The sequence below is a fragment of the Salvelinus sp. IW2-2015 genome, unplaced genomic scaffold, assembly GCF_002910315.2.
Source record: "Salvelinus sp. IW2-2015 unplaced genomic scaffold, ASM291031v2 Un_scaffold2434, whole genome shotgun sequence".
NCBI classification, from domain to species: domain Eukaryota; kingdom Metazoa; phylum Chordata; class Actinopteri; order Salmoniformes; family Salmonidae; genus Salvelinus; species Salvelinus sp. IW2-2015.
Window position 1 is genome coordinate 70,907 of NW_019943755.1, and position 15,882 is coordinate 86,788.

At 41.8% G+C, this 15,882-nt stretch overlaps 1 pseudogene; it reads right to left on the minus strand.

Moving 5' to 3' along the window:
* Nucleotides 1-15,882, minus strand: part of LOC112073950 (alpha-enolase-like) — a 36,350-nt pseudogene extending 20,468 nt beyond the window's left edge.

Genomic DNA, 15,882 nt, shown 5'->3' on the forward strand with positions numbered 1-15,882 from the left:
ATACCCGTAGATAACTATCTTCAACGGGTTGCTAGAAATATCGAGAGACTCTAAACAACCAATACAAGCAAAATAGGTTCAAACCCTTTCCAGAAAGCAACATAGTCTCACGAAAGAGAATTGAGGCTAGCGCCAGAATAGCAGTGATCGTATGAAGATTGCTTACAACCTAGGTTCGCGGCTGAGAAGACCGAATGCCTGTATCTCGTCGGCTGCGCTACAAAATTCGCCAAACAATATTAAGTCGAATTACAAGTTAGATGAAACTCATACTATCATTAGCATAGGAATGGCAATTTTTCATTTTCGATGAGTATTTCCAGATCAAACACGACTACAGTTAACAATAACCGCGCCTAATGCTCTAAGAATCCGTATCTATGCTCTAGAGAGGACATTATGAGACGTAAGTAGCCCTATACGTTATCCTCATCCTCCAAAGCGCTGTGCACTTGTATACAATCTGTATCCGTCTTAGTTAAACCACCACAACAAATTAACAACTATACAAATACCACAGCATATGTACACTAGCGCCATAAGCATAACTATGTATTAAATATCGCGAATTACCTAAATCTATCTTGAGTCATAGAGAACCCAAAGATTTCCAAGAGGGAATTACTGAAAACAAAGCGCATGTAGTATGAGTCGATTGCCTCCCAAAGTCAATCCCAGCCCTTTAGCAAGGTTCTCAAGAATAATAAAGGTTACTATCATATGTGTTGATGAAGTAAGCCTAAAAATCCTTAGTGCGCCAAGCAAGATCAGATCCTGTCCAGTCTACAGTGCATTGCTTTCAGTCTCTTATAAGAGTGAATCAAGATATCAAGCCATTTCAGTTTGCATATACAACTAGCAGTTATTCAAAGCAATAAATATCCGCGACACTTTTGATCTCTAGCACATATGATGTGCAATACGATATAGTGCATAAAAAATACCCAATATGAGACAACAAACTAGTTACAGATATCTACAACCATCAGTCATCAAATGATATCCACTTGTTGAGCATCCATCGAGCAGCATAATTAGACCTAGACCCGTTGTCAATTCTCATCACCTCCTCTTCATGATAATGTTGTCTCCAAATTATTACTTAGTACACATATCATGTAAAATGCATCGGGCAAAGTAATTCAAGCATAACTATGTGAACTTTCTACCTACAATTTTTTTACGTACACCTCTATTTCTAAAAGCGATTATAAATTATTATTTCCATATGAATCAATCTAACACACACAATACCCCATTAAAGAGCAGAAACGACCAATATAAAACAGTTTCTCAAAAATGAATGTTCAAACAGTATCATATAAATAATAAAAAAGCAGTAAATAACACATTATACAGCCGCTTTGTCACTCCCCAGACAATCTTGATATTGGAAGTCACTCATTTCAACAGCAATCACCTACTTATACTTTGGGGATTCTCCCATTCTGCTATACCAGCGCAAGAATATTCCTCTAGTCTCCACCAACTCGTCCACACATGGATTATCAGCCGGGACCGTCCGCTGCCATACAGCTATTACACCGTATCTCTTCCAGAGTATTTATTACACTCGTTCTATACCCGATATCTGTCCTCTAGAACATATAGCACTATCAAAGAACAGATTACAACAGACTCGCGACGGCCGGAGGCAACTCTGCCTCATTTGTCCTTGCGCATGTTCTCAAGCACGTCTTCCTGTGGCAAGTGAGAACACCTTCACCACCAGTGTCTAAGAAAGGTCTGCGAGTCTTCTGGAGCAGTTATTGATGTAACAGGAATCTCTCGCATGTACTTTTAGCTCCCGTTCATCAACTTCGTCTATCCAGTAAAGTTCCCCGTAAGTCTGCCTCTTACGCACCTGTTCAAAAAACAACATCCTAACAAGCCAATGATCTCTCCAACCACCGACAACTAGACCCTTCCACCCTAGGATATACGTGCCTCAATCTTCCTTCGTCGCGACAAAACAAGATGTATCCATCTCCCAGCTCGAGCAGAGTTCCATCTCCCTATTAGGTTTTTCAGAGCAACCCAAGAAGATGTGACTAAGGAGAATTCTTCCTTCATAGCTCTAGCTGAGAGTAGCTAATAACAATGAACACAGGTAGCCTATTACCAGACCCGCGCATTCAGAACCCACAATGTAGGGACCGACCAGTTCGAAGGGGCCTCTAAAACTCTGACATTCAGCCTCTCTCCACTGGAGCAGAGATTATCAACCCTACCACTGGCGACCTTGCCACGTCCTCGAGGATTGAAGAGAGGTGAGGCAGCAGTCTGAATCATCATAGAAACAGTCTCTCTTGCCAGTACTTGAAAATAGCCTACCGAACTAGCACCTGTGACGCCAGTAGTAGCTGAGGTAAGAGGACTACACAATAACAGCACATATGCGGAGAGCAATCCAGTTCTGCGCATAACTGCACCGCGTACCCAGTTACTCTGGATCCCGAGAAGTAGGACACTTTCTAACAGTAGCCCTAAGCAGCCAGTGTACTAAATAGCTCTACTTGAAATAACATTCTGCATTATTTCTCTAGATTTTAAATAAAGTGTGCAAACTACATTTAGCTAACCCTTGTGACTTTAAGGTGACGAAGAGTCATGGAATTGCTAGAGCGTTATAGCACACTCTGCGTATCGCGAAAGAAATTGAAGTCGATATGAGAGAAGTACACTTCATCAATCTGATAGCAAATCTCTGTACTATGGGTAGAACAGAATAGCCTAAAAGCAAATAAGAACTACAACGATTCTGCTAATATCTTGGTGCGCAAGCTTCTTGCCTATTATTGCACATCATACCAGTTTTGATTTATATAGACAGTAGACTTGCCGAATGGTACGTCTACTCTAAGTAACCATGTGCACATGCCTAATCCTTAGTCGTACCGCTATGTAAGATTACCTCTTATCCTTTTGCACAAATTAGAATCTGTGCTCCGAAGAGAGTGTCACCAAATTGAGCAGTGTCTCCCCCGTCCCTATCCAACAGTTGGTTAGGATACATACAGATCCCAGCGCCCGACTTCCACAATATCAAAACAATCTCGCCAGAAGGAAGCTTCATCGCAAGAGAGATTCCGTAGTGTTACAAGTACCACACTGTTTTTGCAATATCACTGGAAGATAGTAGTTGCATATGCCCGAGCACATAACCTAAATGGTAGACTTAAAATTAACCATAAGTACATTACAAGGCTACGAATCTTTCAACCACGGAGGTACATCGAGTAAATCTATGCACATAAATTTAAGGAACCAGAACACTATAGCACCCTGAAACAGAATCTACACATGTGGATCAAAAACAAATCACCCGATCCAGACGCTAATTTTGTGTTGAAGAAGTGATACACTACCAAACAAAAGAGACCATATCAATCCTAACTAGCCAGCGTTTACGCACTCATATAAAAATACTAGACAAATTATCATTGTACACCTATTCATGTATAAACTTAACATATTATGATAAATATTACTTGAACCGATATCCTAATAAACTCCAATCTCTTATGCGCCCGAAGTTTAGTGCCAGCACCTTGAACAGCGTTACCCCCAGTTATGTAACAACAAAAACATATGTTCAATGTAACAATTACGCGTCTTTATTATATGCACTAACGCAAAATAGCCATATTTACTGCATATTATTCCAAATGAGTACCTTGAGTTTCTATAACACCAGTTGGAAACCCCTCGCGAAATACCTACACAACGCACAGCTCTGAGACATATGCCTATCCACTAGACCACATATATATGCCAGCAGTCCCCACTTGACCTGTTATAAGCTCTTCCTCCTTTCCAAAATTCTTACAAATGAACAAATCGGACATATTGACCATCCTATTATGTATCATTCAGTCCAGTGAGGAAACCAACACCAAGCGTAGAAGTAATTGCCGGAGCTATGTGTTAACCAAAGCAAAAGTCCGAATTTATAAGTTATGGCGTATAACTAAACCTTCAACACAGATTTGTAAATCCATACTACAGACAGGCTTCTATAAAAATTGATAGGAATGTGTTCAAACCCGAATTGAAATTCCCCGGATTAAAATGATCCCTTAATTATCCCGACTAATTGACAATGAGAATGTATACTTCTAGATACAGTCCTAACTATCTTCCAATGACAAATCTAGTAATAAAGCTATTTATTCCAAATCCATAGACTACATTGATCAAACTTTTAAAAATCCGATCCCGAATTACGTTAATCCATGCACAAAGAAAGATTACAATAATTTCGTATCCATAACCCTGCCACAATATTTAACAACATTAGCCCAAGTTGTTTTAAGTGTAACATGACTTAACAAAAAGTAAGAAATCAGTTCCACCTAATAGTAAAATGCTATTCTAAACACGGCACGCAATGTGACAATCAAATCCCTCAACTTAATACAAACACACTTTCTATTATATCCTGCTACTTCCAAAACATAAATGAAGCCAAATTATCCAACAATAATAGTAAAACCTATTAGTAACCAATAGACCCCTCCACTGAGTACAAATGCTTAACTGTCTTCATCCGATTTCAAACTCCAATAACAACATTATATAACCCAGCAACCACCGCCTCCACGACATTACTCTACACGATTGACAGAACCCTCCTAATAGGCTGATCCCCGCCAACTGCGTGACTTACCGCTATTCCTAAGCCACTGCAGTCAAACACAAGCTTACGCCATTGTACAGTTACACTATTCAAGACCCTAAGCTGGCATGATGGAGACCCACAATGTCCGCCTGGATTTATTCAGCTTCATTGAGGCCAGATCAGGAGCCCACCACCTTACCCTCTTGTGAAACTGTGGCTCTCACCTCTATACATAGTATCCAGCATGAAGAATCCCCAGTCATACTTCTGCCCAAGGTAGTGAGATGAGAAATGTAGCCGCCTGAACCTGTCCAGGCAAGAGGCATTGGCCCAGGAGAGGGGATCTAAAGCGCGATTCCGCGTCCTTCCAGATGGACCGTTAAAATGCACAGCATATCTCTCTCCATCTACCTCTATTGTGACCTACAAGACCAATTTAGTGGCGCAATGGGAAAGAGAAATTCCCTTCCAGTGTAGAGTTATCCGGTCACACAGAACCGGCATTACATCTGAGCAGCCCCCACGCTCCTCAGTAATTACACAACAGAAGACATCAACATCACCGCCGATAAATCCTATCCTCTATGCATAACCCACTCCCCACAGTGCATCCTAATTCTCGAGCTCTTACCACAAGAACAGAGAGCTACACATGAGGTCTCGTCCGCCTCCCCTGTAACTATTCTCACCGCCAAAAGTTTTCTCTTCCGATCTAAAATAAGAATCCAAGCCAGTACAACTTTGACCACCCTGACGAGTATATTCAAAAAATCTTATCTCCCTCTGCTGTAGGCTATGATTGGATCACCAAATAACCTAATCAATCCTGAGCAATAATCAGTGTTACCTCGCTAAATATTGTGCATGAGGAGCCTGCTCTAATTCCCCTACATTAAATGCGACAATATATCTTGAAGGCGTCTATATGAAAAATTAAACATCTTAATTCCTGCAAAGAGAGAACGGGAAGAGAATATTTCTCCAGAGCGCATCTAGGTCGATCATTCTGTCTGATAACGCAAACCAATGAGGTCTATCCATCACCTCATCCCTTACTGTGCCTGAATACATGAACATCCAGGAGTGTGTGTCGGACCTCAATCTTCATGCGCATCTTATTGAAACGCTTGCGGGGATGATTGCGCACCATCCCTTTCATACGGTGGTCCAAAACATGGACTGTGGGTGAGGGATCTTGCGTCGATTACATCATGTCGCTGTAGGGGGAGAAAGAAATCTGAAATTTTTCGACAATAATTGCAGTGGTACAAGACGAGATGGACCGATCTTTGTTCACTAGACAACCTGCTCTCGAGAACAGAAGTGCGCTACAAACTCTCAAAGCAGAGCCAGAGGCGAGAAGTAGCAGATCGACCACCCGCCCCCCTCCCTCCTCTCATTCCAATAGAATGGACAACCGCCTCCAGGAGCAAGCACGACGCTCACTAACCTACAAGGTAACAAAGGGCCAAGAGCCAATGGAAGGCCAAAGGACCTTGGTCCTTTCAGACGTAACAGATCTGACAACGACCTCGAATGCTCACAGTTGTGACCAAAAAGCCGAAGACCCACTGCCCAGAGCATTGCCAAGCGGACTTGAAACGATGGCCCGACTTCGCGGACAACGTCTCTGAATGTTCCTTTCGAAGAGCAGCATGCTTGGGCCTAGCGAAGACGAACCTGGAAAGAACCTCAGGACTTGACATCGTGCCCGAAGCGATGCTCCCCATCCAACAACAGCTCCTTGGAGAAACCACTGAAAGCTTGAAATAGGAGCGTATCTGCATGCAGCGAGATAGCTAGAGAACCTCGGCATCCAAGAGAACAACTGAACCATCCCCAAAAGCCTATTTTACAGGAGAGTGTGACCTACAGTGCCAGATAAGTGAATCGATAGGCGATCGAACTCCTACCCCCAAAGAATGAACATTTCACAGGAGGACTGTTGCCCTAAAGCTTCGGCTTATTCTGCCTACAACATATACCCATATCAGAAAGAAAGAACTCTCTTGAGTTGCACTCTTATTTAGTCCGGATTACTTTGGGTTCTATTTGGCTGTGAAACATAATATTTGATTCCAGAAGAAAATGTCGTGGGTTTTTGCTTAAATGTCAAAAATCTAAATGTTGAGGTTCATCATTGGTAGATTTTAGAATAAGATATGTTGAGGGCTGGTAACGTAAACAAAACAAACTGTAGTGGAAAAATCAAAGTCAAATTAGGAATGTCTGAAGGCAATGTAATACGCTCTTAACAGCAAACTAGTGCGACTGAATAAAAATACTAAAACAAACAAGGGATGATGATACACTTGTAAAAAGATGAGCTTTTTCAGGGAATCCAGCCACAGGGGTAGACTAATCCTCATACTCTCCAAACAAACTCCAGATCACTCTCACTTCTAACTTCCCTCCCAGAGTGGGCCAAGGAAACACTAGCTCCCTCACGCTACACACCTCCTATGCCAAGCTAATCTCCACTACTAGTCCGAAGCCCTCCCGTTGGCACCTGTTTCTATCCAGGACACAAAATGACCACCAGTTTATCAGTATACGACCAGTGACTAAATCAGGTTAGGCGTAACCTTTTAAATTTACTCAGAGAGAAACAACTTAATAATCCAAGGAAACAGCCCTAATAAATCAATCGAGAAGTAACACCTTTATTTATCAGCCAGCAACAACACAACTCTAAGAATACAGTATACAACTCTTATAAATCATGAACAAGAACAAACTTACTACATTTCAGAACACTTATCAGAAAAATCACACGTAAATCAGAGTATACTTTAATCTTCATATATACACTAACAGATACAGACACTTTATCAAGATAACATTACTATAAAAGTCAAAGCACTAGATATAACTTCAGTTAGCAGAAAGCACTATAACACTCTTATTATGCAGAACAACGTAATCAAATTTTCAGATCAGAAACACCATAACATATACAGAGATCAGACGTACCTTTTATTTATCACAGATTGAGCCCAACTAAACTCTACCAGTAACACAATAAATCAGAAATCAACGCTCAAATCAAGGTAACACACGTTATTTTTCAATGCAGAAAGCACAACTAAAACTAATCATACGACAAGACACTAATTTAACACTAAATCAGCATCAGAAGTACTTTATCTTTCAGTATCAGAACAAACACTAAAATACTAAATCACAGAAGAAACCACTAAAAAACGATTAACAAGTCAGAACAGGATACTACTTTTATCACGAAAGAACGACTACAATCAGCGTTAAAATTCGATACTGTAACTAAGTCAGCAACATCAATCAGTAAATCAGGACTTTATCAGAAAACGTTACATCAAATTTAGATCAGCAAGGAATACCACTTTTAAATCAGATCAAGTGAACATCATTAAAATCATCAGGAGCTAACTGAAATTACTTCAGTATCAGAACACACAATAATCAGAATCAGAAGTAAGTAACCTTATAAATCAGATCAGAAGTGTACTACTATAATATACTCAGAGTAACGCCACTTTAAATCAGATCAGAAGTAAGCCATCTTATAATCAGAGTCAGAATCACTTAGTATAATAATCACAAGGAGCCAAGGCCACACCTTTAAGTCAGTGAGCCATGCCCTTGCATATCAGGAGGAAGCCAATCTTATGTTTGATATCTTCAAGAGCCAGACCATGGGTTTGCTGGGCACCCTTGCTAAAGGCCGCATCCATGCTTATACAGGTGTTGTTATCTTACTTCCAGATCCGTAAAGCTCGGGTCGGTGCACGGGCACTAGGCTTGTTAGCTCCTGCCTACACTGTTAGTAGAAGTATGTTCACCGATTACAATCAGGCTGCTCTTTAAAACGGATCTGGTTGCACACTCACAATCCATTTTATAATGAAACACATTATAGAAACATATTCAAACAAAAGTAACACTCTAAAAGTGTAGGCAAAATCCTCATACAATTCATCGAACGAACGTACACAGTTATAAAGTCAATGTGGTAAAATACAAAGAGACATAAATATATTTAAGCAACACTAGATATACGACCACGGTAGGCTATGTTCACAGAATAAGTAGTGCTGGCCCTGCCCATTAGATAAATATAGAGCAAACCTATGTGTATAAGGTTGGTGCCCATGATCGCTTACTCACCAACTGGCCCACCCCTGAATCTATTGAGAAATAGAAACTGTTGTTAAAGTAAATGCAGTGACCACTCCCAAAACAGGCACATCATATTTTCAGGCTGTGCACAAATAGAGGTTGCAGCAAAGTAATTAAAGGAGTTCGCACACAAGGCAAAATGCACCATTAAAAGTGACGGGCATAACGAACCACAAAGACCGCTTCAGGACCGTCGAGCAAAGCCAAAAATCCACGACCAAGAGTACAGTACTAGGCAACCCGGCATACCAAGTTAACCCTTATAATCTATTGCTTACCTTTCTTGAAGTTACAGAGACAAAAGTCGACTCCACACAGAGTGGTGTAGCCCTGGTTTCCTACCAGTAAATGGCGTATGTCCGAAACATTCATCACCCTTCTCTTGGTTGTAGAGGCCAGGATCGAGTATCCGTACCACATCCCTTCGAGTGCGGGTATCGGACATTCCGACGTTCGAGTTGGAACTACACAGGGTACGAAGAGAAGAAAAATCTCGAACGAGTGCGTGACACGAGAAATCGAGTTCGATGGATCATGCAGAGAGTAAAGAGAAAGAGGTTCTGGAAACTACACAGGAGAGGAGAGAAAGAGAGAGCGAAAAGACGGAGAGGAGTGGAGAAGAGAGGAAGAAAGGAAGGAAGAGGAAAGAGAGGAGTGGAAAGAGAGATGGAGAGAAAAGAAAAAGAAGAGTAAAAATAGAAGATTGGTAGCGAGAGGAAAAAAGAGAGAGAGAGGAAAGAAGGAATGAGAAGGAAAAAAGAAAGGAGCAGGGATGGTAGTAGAGAGAGGAGAGAGAAGAATAGAGAGAGTAAAGTGAGATGGAGAGAATAAGAGAGAAGGAAAGAAGAGAAAGAGAAGTGAGTATGGTAGAGAGTGGAGAGGAGAGAAGAGAGAGAAGAAAGAGAAGAAAGAGGAGAATGGAGATGTGATGAGGAGAGAAGATAAGAGAAGAAGAGGATGTAATAGGAAGAAAGAGAGAGAAGGAGGATGGAGTGAGAGACGAAAAGATAGAAGTGAATTATTGGTAAGAGAGATAAGATGGAGGTTGAAGAGAGATGGCAAGGGCAGAGGAAACGAGAAGTGTAGAGAAATGAACCAAAAGGAGACGAGAGAATGATGGAGAAGAAGAGAGCTGGTATAAAAGAGAGACCGAAGAGAAAGAGGAGAGAGAGAAAGAGGGAAGGAAGAGAGAGAGAGAGAGAGAGTGAGAGAGAAGTAGAGAGAAGAGAGATGAAGAGAAGAGAAGAAAGGAGAGGCTTGAGAGGATAGAAAAGAGAGGAGGATGAGGGTTAGGAAGAGAAGAGAGAAGTAAGAGAAAAATGAAAGAAAAGAGAGAGGATATGAGGTGAAGTATATAGAATGTAGCTAAAGAGTGAAGGACGCCACCTCACTCCGTCTCCCCCAATTAACCGCAATAAGTGGATAAATACTATTAGAAGTTTCCCAACATCCAGAATTTATTCAACCAGGAAAGGAAGGCATGAAGCAAGAAAGAGGATAGAAAGAGTGGTGTGAGAGGAGGACAGAGAAAGTTAAGAAAAGGATGTGATCTTAACTCTTCTAAGAATGGAGCACCAAATCATCTCTCCCCATTTAATCCAGTGGATAAAGTTACTATTAGAAAAGTTCTAACATCAGGATTCATCAACAGTGAAAATGAATGTGTGCAGTCAACGAACAATTGAGCCTCGGATAAAATACTACTACTTGTATAGAACAAATCTCAGTCTGAAGCCGCCACATATACAAACCAGTTATTACTGTATATATATTTATCTATAGTTTTCTTCTTTCATGTCGCCACAGGGCAATGGTGTTTCTTCTAGTCGTCTGTGGGATTCAGAGCGAGCGGTCGTTGATGTAGTATTAGGGGAGGACACAGGGGATATGGGTGGCGGGTGGGTGGGGGGGTGGGGGGCTGATAATCAGTGTGTGTGCATCTATCAGTTCCACATACATGTCAGTAAATACACACAACAAGTAGGTCACATGGGGGGAGAGGTGTTGTGCCATGAGGTGTTGCTTTATTTGTTTAAAAAAAAAAAAACTGTTTTGCTGTTCACTTGAGCTAATTGAAATGAAAGGTAGTTGATTGTCTGGTGGGGTAAGTGTGTGTGTGTGTGTGTGTGTGTGTGTGTGTGTGTGTGTCCTGCTTTGTTAAAACACATTGTTTCTTATAAAGAGAAGAAGTGATGCAGTCAGTCTCTCCTCAACTCTTAGCCAAGAGGGGCTGACTTGCATAGTATTGATATCAGCCCTCTGATTACAATGAAGAGCAAAACGTGGCGCCCTGTTCTGGGACAGCTGCAGCTTAACTAGGTCCTTATTTGTAGTACCTGACCATATGACTGGACAATAATCAAGATAAGATTAAAAAAACTAAAGCCTGCAGGACTTGCTTTGTGGAATGTGGTGTCAAAAAAGCAGAGCATCTCTTTATTACAGCCAGACCTCTCCCCATCAACCATTGAATCTATATATTTTGACCATGACTGTTTACAATCTAAGGTAACACCACGTAATTTAGTGTCCTCAACTTGTTCAACAGCCACACCATTCATTACCAGATTCAGCTGAGGTCTAGAACTTAGGGAATGACTTGTACCAAATACAATGTTCTTAGTTTTAGAGATGTTCAGGACCAGTTTATTACTGGCCATCCATTCCAAAACAGACTGCAACTCTTTGTTAAGGGTTTCAMTGACTTCATTAGCTGTGGTTGCTGATGCGTATATAGTTGAATCATCAGTATACATGGACACACATGCTTTGTTTAATGCCAGTGGCAGGTCATTGGAAAAAATAGAAAAGAGTAGAGGGCCTAGAGAGCTGCCCTGCGGTACACCACCCTTTACATGTTTTACATTAGAGACGCAACCATTAAAGTAGACCCTCTGAGTTCTATTAGATAGCTCTGAATCCACGATATGACAGAGGTTGAAAAGCCATGACACACACGTTTTCTCAACAACAGGTTATGTTCAATAATATCAAAGGATGCACTGAAAACTAACTTAAACTAGCTTCCACAATCTTGTTATCAATTTCTCAGAGATAGAAAATATGGAAAAGAACAAACAACGCAAGAGGAAAAACGAATAATTCAGCAGTCCATTAATCAGTCGGTGTGTGTACGTGTGTGTGTGTGTTGTGGGGTTCAGAAGTATTGACACCTCACACACTAGCCCTCAGTGAAGCAACGCACTAGGTCTGAAGTCAGGACTTGATATGACAGAATCCAACAGTATAAAAGCATAAAGGTTAACATTGTAAAAAATAAAAGCATAAAACGCAAAAACAAAAAAGTCAACATAAAAGTCCACCGACTATACCTATGTATTAAATGCAAAAAGGGGAAATGAGTTGAGAGACCTGTGAATATAGACAGGGAACATACAGTATGACACCTGACAGGGAACATACAGTATGAGGCCTGACAGGGAACACACAGTATGACACCTGACAGGGAACACACAGTATGACACCTGACAGGGAACATACAGTATAACACCTGACAGGGAACATACAGTATAACACCCTGACAGGGAACACACAGTATACACCTGACAGGGAACACACAGTTACACCTGACAGGGAACATACAGTATAACACCTGACAGGAACATACAGTATAACACCTGACAGGGAACACACAGTATAACACTGACAGGGAACATACAGTATAACACCTGACAGGGAACAACAGTATAACACCTGACAGGGAACACACAGATGACCTGACAGGGAACATCAGTATGACACCTGACAGGGAACATACAGTATGACACCTGACAGGGAACATACAGTATGACACCTGACAGGGAACATACAGTATGACACCTTACAGGGAACACACAGTATGAGGCCTCACAGGGAACATACAGCCTCACAGTACAACGTTTTGGTTCAAAGTAATTTCTCTCTACAGTATACATTTACTGCATTGCTAAGATGTGAGAACCTTCCAGAAGGACATCTCTGCAGCACTCCACCAATCAGGCCTTTATGGTAGAGTGGCCTGGCAGAAGCCACTCCTCAGTAAAATGCACATGACAGCCCGCTTGGAGTTTGCCAAAAGGCACCTAAAGYACTCRRAGACCATGAGGAACAAGATTCTCTGGTCTGATGAAACCAAGATTGAACTCTTCGGCCTGAATGCCAAGCATCAAGTCTGGTGGAAACCTGGCACCATCCCTACGGTGAAGCATGGTGGTGGCAGCATCATGCTGTGGGGATGTTTTTCAGCAGCAGGTACTGGGAGACTAGTCAAGATCAAGGGAAAGATGAACGGAGCAATGTACAGAGAGATCCTTGATGAAAACCTGCTCCAGAGCGCTCAGGACCAGACTAGGGCGAAGTTTCACCTTCCAACAGGACAACAACCCTAAGCAACAAGACAAGACAACGCAGGAGTGGCTTCAGGACAAGTCTCTGAATGTCCTTGAGTGGCCCAGCCAGAGCTCGATTGAACATCTCTGGAGAGACCTGAAAATAGCTGTGCAGTTTGGCCCAYCGGCCAGGTCTAGGAGGAGTCTTGGTGGTTTCCATCCAACCTGACAGAGCTTGAAAGGATCTGCAGAGAAGAATGGGAGAAACTCCCCAAATACAGGTGTACCAAGCTTGTAGCATCATAACCCAAGAAGACTCGAGGCTGTAATTGCTGCCATAGGTGCTTCAACAAAGTACTGAGTAAAGAGTCTGAATACTTATGTAAAATGTAACAAAAACAAAAAGTCAAGGGGTCTAAATACTTTCCGAATGCGCTGTACACGTACCTCAGTGGTTGTGTCTTCTTAACCCTGGCTTGTGAGCTTACTTACTTTACCTTATACATTCACTGTGATGTAGCCTAGTCCTGAGCATTTCTCTTGTCTATTAAGCAGCCCAGCTATCTCTTCACATTCCAAGTCTCAAGTGTGAGGAAAGAGAGATTTTAGACCAGACAGAGGCTCTATATTCAGCTTCCCAAATGCCAACTCTATAAAAACTAATGCCCTATATAGGGAATGGGGCACCATTTTGGAACACAGACAAGGCCCTGGTTGCCCCTAGAGCAGGGTTCCCCAACCTAGCGGCCCGAGGGACGAATTTGACCTGCGATGTGGTTTTATTTGTCCGCCGCKAATTTTTTCCCGAATTTTCATTCTTGGACACGAAAAGACTATAAAAACACCAGGAAATCAGCTCCAAGTGATATTCATTTTGTTCCCAAGTATTCCCACGCATAATAGAGAGACACGTGATAGTATACAAATGTAAGTAAGGTTTGAAATGATCAAATATTATATCTGTTTGGGCTTCTTGCGGTCAATTTTTACTGTCTACAAATTATTTGTAATTATGTTCCGGCCTCCCTGACCATCCGCTCAAGAAAAATCGGCCCGCGGCTGAATCTAGTTGATGAACCCTGCACTAGAGTGACCGGACTATGTCCCCCAATACAGAACATAGCGTATAGATCTGTTTTTATCTGTATTTGCCTGGACTTTCAGTTCATCTACCCCCACTGTTATTAAATGCATGAATGAACCCCATGTTCCAGCCCCAGCCACTAAAGCCCGACAGACAGACACTCCACCAACCAACCCCTGCTGGACCAATGGAAAATACTCTGGCCTTAAATGTCCATAGTGTGGAAACTTGCCACTGGCTACAAATGACAGAAAGGGAGGGCAGAGGGGCAACTGTCAGCCCGCATTAACAGACGCATGCATACAGAGACACGACTCTGCTCTCCATAGCACAGTAATGTTTAGCCTACAGTCGGATCACACAGCACCTAAAGTCACCTGACATTTAAGGGAAACAAAACATAATCCCGTGGTAGTAATAACAGCTATAACACATTGGTTATAACATGTAGCTATAACACGTTATGGTTTTTCCGTCTGCCTTGTCTGATAGSCTCCTAAATGGCTTTCTCACAATGAAATAAATTATAAAAGGGACTTGACATTCCAGGATTAAATTCAGCTTCTTGCCTTCACCTGTTTTTCATTATCTCTGAGTGGGTATGACAAGGAGGTTTTAAATGATCTCTAACAGGTGGGGCTCCCGAGGCGCTCCCGAGTGGCGCAGCGGTCGAAGGCACTGCATCTCTGTGATACAGGCGTCACTACAGACCCTGGTTCGATTCCGGGCTGTATCACAACCGGCTGTGATTGGGAGTCCCATAGGGCCAGCGTACAATTGGCCCAGCGTCGTCCGGGTTTGGCCGGGGTAGGCCGTCATTGTAAAACATAATTTGACTTGCCCAGTTAAATAAAAGGTTAAATTAAGACTGTAAATTAAACTATTTATTTAAATATTTATCTTAGTAAACGTGCACTATGTCTATTCCATTGTCGATGTGCAAATGGAAACATAGCAGCATTGATTTCTCAACAGCTCTGAAAGAAAACCACAAAATAACCACAGTTGGCTACATTGTTTCAGCAACAGATTGCTACATTCTGTAGCTACACCCTCCCACATCTAGTACTAACTTGGCCACACTGCATACCAGTGAACGGCAAGCAAACAGTAGTGAACTGTCTTCACCTATTAAAAATGGTAGAGAAAGGTGTGGCAGAGTATTTCAGTCGTGAGAATACACTGTTATCTAGCTATGTGATCGCAACTTGACTCCCTTTCCTCTCCCCCAGACACACACACTGCTGTATCTAAATGAGTAACATSTCGCCAGCTGACGGGAGAGTTTAAAATAGACGAGCTACCAAGCTTCAAGACATGGCCAGGCAACATCATGTCATGAATAGCATTCCAAAAAACTGAAAGCTCTAAAATGAAAATACAAAAGACCAAAGATATAGACCACTGAGAGAACTCGGCATTTTCGGTGATGATGATGATGATGAAGATGATATGTCATCAGATGTCATCTACAATGTCATCAGACAAATAGTCTAAAAGTAGCGGATATTTTATCAAATTTGAGACAAGAAGCAATTATAGTCATTACTAAGTAAACTAWTTCCGCAAAATAATAAATACAATATACGTTTTCATCTTACCTTTATCAGGCCTAACCGTGTGCAAGGGTAGTGTTCTCTCTCGTTCAGTCGACAGAGAAGGCGCTCGTGACAGTCCACGGTGCTGATAAG